The sequence below is a fragment of the Triplophysa dalaica genome, chromosome 10, assembly GCF_015846415.1.
Source record: "Triplophysa dalaica isolate WHDGS20190420 chromosome 10, ASM1584641v1, whole genome shotgun sequence".
Taxonomy (NCBI): Eukaryota; Metazoa; Chordata; class Actinopteri; order Cypriniformes; family Nemacheilidae; genus Triplophysa; species Triplophysa dalaica.
Genome location: NC_079551.1, coordinates 6,637,176 through 6,643,077, shown reverse-complemented (window position 1 = coordinate 6,643,077; position 5,902 = coordinate 6,637,176).

Sequence of the window (5,902 nt, the reverse complement as noted above, 5' to 3'; positions counted from 1 at the left end):
TCGCATCGCATCGGGGCGGGGCTGGAGCACGCTCGATGTCACGGAAGGGGCGGGATTGGAAGTCTGGCGGGCGGCGACTGCGATCCGATGGCACTGGTTCGCCATCTGTCACCGCGGGAGCTCGAGGAAAGTCACTTAACTAATCTAGTTTGCAAAATATTCTTAATTCTTTTATTTGAAATGACATGTTAAGCAGTTTGTTTCAAAATATATTTTTTGCTATAAAATGACGTTTAAACAATTTAGTACACTGTAATTTAAGACACCTTGTGATATATAGTTTATGCAGTAATAGATAACTTAAAAAAAACAAAAATCATGTTTTTATTTAATTTTTGTGTCTGAATTTTCTTAAGTTATTATAACTTATTCTAAACTCGTGGTATGTAATGCAACAATAATATAAAAAATTGTCTGTCTGTATCAATTTTGTTTTTATTTGTATTTGCTTTGCATAATTTGTTTAGTAAAATTGCTTGCTTCTATTTTTGTTTTTATCTGATTGTTTTTGTCTTGTTGTTATTGATTTCTAGTAGGCCTATATGTTGAATTTTTGTCCCTCTATTTTCACTTATGTCTATCTATCTATCTATCTATCTATCTATCTATCTATCTATCTATCTATCTATCTATCTATCTATCTATCTATCTATCTATCTATCTATCTATCTATCAATCATCCATCCATCCATCCATCCATCCATCCACCCCTCCATCCATCCATCCATCCATCTGTCCATCCAACAACCCACCCACCCCTCCCTACCTCCCTCCCTACCTCCCTCCATTCATCCACCACTCCACCCCTCCATCCCTCCCTCCATCCATCCATCCATCCATCCATCCATCTATCTATCTATCTATCTATCTATCTATCTATCTATCTATCTATCATCCATCCATCCATCCATCCATCCATCCACCCCTCCATCCATCCATCCATCCATCCATCCATCCATCTGTCCATCCAACAACCCACCCACCCCTCCCTACCTCCCTCCCTACCTCCCTCCATTCATCCACCCCTCCACCCCTCCATCCCTCCCTCCATCCATCCATCCATCCATCCATCCATCTATCTATCTATCTATCTATCTATCTATCTATCTATCTATCTATCTATCTATCTATCTATCTATCTATCTATCTATCTATCTATCTATTTATTCAATAAAAAATCTGTCTTTCTATGTACAACTCGAAATATACTGTATTTAGTATGTTTTTACATGCCTGAATAAAAATCAAAGCAAAGAAAAAGCCCACAGGCCCGAGTCTGAAAAATCTACAAAACCTATATTTGCACAAATATTTGGGAGTTTGTAGGGAGCGTCTCAAGGGGCCAGTGGAAGAATTTGATAGCAGTCTTAGGGAGTAAAAACGAGAACCGCTGATATCTTTGAGACTGCAACAAAAAGACCGCTCTTTGCCAGTAGAACCATGCCCTCGCTTCTCCGGGGGTGGTGAGGTTTGCCTTTTTTGGTACAACTGAGGGAGAAAATTTATAGAAAAGAAAACAGAGAAACAGAGAGAGAAGGATGAGAAGCCTACGCAATGCCTCATGATATGTGTCTTTGGAACAGAGAACAGACCACAAACCCATCAACTTTATCTCACACAGAAGCATCAAGCCAAACAAACACTATAAAATCATTAGGCGACATGCTGTGACAGCATCCGGCAGGGCATGACGGCATCTCTGCAGTGATTTACTTTGTTCACGGGAGTAAAAAAGGTGGATCACACGATTTTGTCGCACGTCGACTTGAAAGACAGCCATCGTTCTGCATCAGCAGTGACACTTCATTAAAGTTATTTGCGAGAAACTGTGAAAGCTCGGAGGTGATATAAAACCAAAGGCACATAGAAATATACAAACTAGAAAGGCTCATAATTCAGGTCTAAAGGCTACGAGGAATTAGCATAAAGCCATACCAGCAAACAGCTCATTACTGGAGAAGTTCTCTATGTGTGTGTGTGCATACTTTTGTTGACATTTGTACGGTCTCTGCAGATGCCTTGTTTACACGTACTGAATTTTAGCCGGTGGAGTATACGGATGAATTGAAAAAATTGGTCATCTGTTTGTATAATGACTTGAATTCAGCGTCGGGCTTGTGTTGTTTTTATAATACTGCCACTGAATAAATTGTGACATTTTCTGAAGCCTTATTCAAAGAATGCAAGCTGTTTCCCCTTACCACCATATAATACTTTGATATACACAATGGTATTTATGAGACCCATCAAAGCGATTAATCACGATTATTTGATTCCCAAATAAACGTTTGTGTTTATGTGTGTGTGCGTATATATACATCTAAAGATACATTATGTTATATAAACACACACAGGTGTTATATAACCACAAAAATTTCTTTTGGAATCGATTAATCACGATTATTCGGTTTCAAACTAAATGTTTTTGTTTATGAAACACACATTTATGTGTGTGCATTTATATATAAATATACACAGCTTACACACACGTTACAGAGACATTTAAATTGGAATCGATTAAGCGATTTGACATTTGAAGTATTTATATACTAGAGATATATCATTGTGTATCATAGTGTTGCAATAAAAATATCGCCATCTCTGTTTGAAACATAAAATTGCAGGTTACCATACTTACATTTAAGAATCTTTAAGAATCTGCTGAAAACACATCTCTTCCTTCAGCACCTGCCCGATCAGTTGCGACTTTTATATCTTTTCTACTCTTTCTATATAAAATAAAACAAACTAAATTAGCTCTGTGTACTATGGTAGGCTTTGTGAAACCAGCTTTATTGCACTTATGCTTTTTGTTGTCCGTTATTCCAATTGCTTCCATTGTTTTCCTCATTTGTAAGTCGCTTTGGATAAAAGCATCTGCTAAATGACTAAATGTAAATGTAGATTGAAGTCAAATGTCAAACTGACATTTCCCATAAAATCATAATTATAAAACATTCCTTCAAGCTAACATTGCAAAACGGTAGAGTGACAATCTTGAACAAAGATTTTCATAAACTTGAGCAAAAATATTTAACAATACAATTATATTATAATATACAATTATTTTTCATGACACTAGTGTGGCAAAACATTTTCTTCTTTTACATTTGCTTACTTCGGAACACGCTTTGTACAGCTATAAAAAGCACATCACAACTTGTATCTAACACTAAAAATTACTTTTTCAGTATGTACAATATCAGTGAGAACAGTTCGGACTGTTTCTGTTGTTTTTATCTGTACGTATCTTCACACTGAGGGTGATATTGTGAAGTCTGCAGTACTTTTGAATAGCCGGGCTGCATTCTCAGGCCAGTGGTTTCGCTGTCTGGGAACTGAACTATGGAAAACACACAGGGGCATTCAAGCGGCCTTATCTGGAGTTGTGTTTGAGCTCCGAGGTCATGCGGCGACGGGCACGTTCTTGCACCTGGCTGCAAAACAAACACAACAATAGTATGAACAGGGCCTTTTTGTTTATAGGAATTTAATTAGATAAAAATATGACTCCCGAGGGATCCTTGTGATAATATTTGGTCTACGCGTGGGTGTTGGTTGCTAAAGAAAAATGAGTGAACAATGATTTCCGCATATGTATCTTTCTTCAACCAGCGTAATCTGTAAAGTATGTCGCCGTGGGGAATTCGTCGGGTTGGGGTTTGGGATGTTTCCAAAGTTCTGTTAACATTAAAACCAGAGAGTGATGGAAAATCAACTCACGCTGATGCAAGACTTTGCAATTAAGATTGAAACAAAACCAGCGTTGCTTATGAGTTCATGCTTAGCCATGTGTGGAACAACACACGCTCTTTAAAAGGGTTTTGTCTGGTTTGTATAAATGAGAAGAAATTTTGTTGCAAGGGAGGGAGGGACGTGCAAAAAAAACCTTACAAACATGGCAAATATAACAATCTCATGAAAAATCGTAACAAAATTAGTTGGATGGATGGGGCTATATTATTGTTTTTTTGCCTTTTGGCTAGCCATATGACGTGCAATTTTTATGGCTGTAGGTTTTGGAACCGATTTTCGGAAGTGTTTTAAAGCAAAAGTGCCCTTTAGTAAGGAAAGGGCTACGGGGTTGAAATGCATTTTGGGAGCTGGGGAACGGATGTGATGATTTATTTGATTGCCCTCGCTGTCATTTCATTTTCCTTTGTACAAGAGGCACATACTTCTGATAGATATGAGGGCCGTTCCAGCGACCGTGACTATGGGAAATGACATATGGAAATGGCCCAATCCCGTCACGGCCTTAAGTCTTAAAGGGATATTTCACCTAAAAATGAAAATAATATCGTCATTTACTCACCCTCGGGTTGTTTCAAACCTTTATACAATTCTTTGTAAGAATGGTAGCAATTTTCAGTTTTGGGAGATCATCCACTACCATAGTAGGAAAAAAAGTGTATCTTTTTTTGTTCTTAGTTTTTGTTCTTCTTTGTTTAGTTAGGAAAGCAAACGGTTCTGGCGTACCTTGGGCAACCATATTAATTTTTCCTATTATGGTGGCCAATTATCTCTCTCTGTGTCCATCTGAACAAAGTAAAGAATTTTCATTTTTGGTTAACTATCACTTTAAGATCACATTGGTTAAAGCTGTCCTATATCACTAAAGAAATGATTGACAGTTTAAACCCACCTTTTGAAACATATCTTGTGTTGATGTAATTTCCAAATTTGCATGTGAATGTAAAATAAATATATTCAAATGAGATGCATTTGAACCAGTCCTGTTAAACTTTGCGTTGCTCCAGAATGCATTTGATTTCTTTAAGATGCAACGCTAGGCTTGATAGTTCTGCAGAATCAATCTCACCTTATCACATTTTATATCTTAGATTCATGGGTCCCAAGCTGTGAAATCATGCGAAAATATTGATGGCTCGCCGTCAGCTTTTTGTGATGTGCTGACATTTCGAAAGCTTCCAGAGGGGACCGTGAACCCTGGGCGGAAGCAAGGTTATAGTGAAGCGAAATGAATTGGTTTTCTGTAATGCTCATTTTCTGCCAGCACTTACTCAAACACAAAAATCAGTCAATCGTGTTTTGTGAATTTTTCACTCTATTATCTCTTTAGAGAAGATGCTTCAAATAAAAATTTAGAGATACAGTATTAGGGAGAGGACTTTATCCTGCTGACAAATATACTGGATGTATTAACTTTACATGTGGTTCCATAAACTTTAAAACACAACGCAATGCAAAATAAGGTTGGATAATTAAAGTCTACATAAATTTCGTCATATTAATAGATTAAATTGTGCTCTATTTTTCCAGATTTTTTAACATTGCAAACTAATTTAACTCAAAGAACCAGTGTATGAAATTTAGTGGCATCAAGTGGTGAGGTTGCGAATTACAACCAATGGCTCACTCCACCCAACCCTCCTCCCATTCGAAGCACCACGGTGGCTGACACAAGACTAAGATGTCGTCACGTTTTCGCTTCTTTGCTGACGGAGACAACATATTTACGAAACACGCTCTGTAAAGCAGTTCGTCCGTTTAGGGCTACTGTAGAAACAACATGTTAGGGGACCCGCAGTGCATGTAGATAGAAAAGCTCATTCTATTATAATTATAACATAACGCTTCAATTTATAAGGTCTTTAAACACTTCCGAAAACACAGTTATGTATATTATATTGCATTTCTGCCAATAAATCCTCCAAAAAATAATACAACTCCAAAATAGCAAATGTATGTAAACATTTAATTTTGCATGTAAATAAGTACATGGCGTGACAAGATTGATCAAATTTGCTCAATGTTTAAGAGAAACATAGACTTATTCATGTCAAAGGTGAACTATTTTTAACTTGACCGGCTGATTTGCGGGTCTCCTGGTCCGGGACAACAGGCACAACGGTAAAATTCCAGTTGCCGCAAAGTTAGA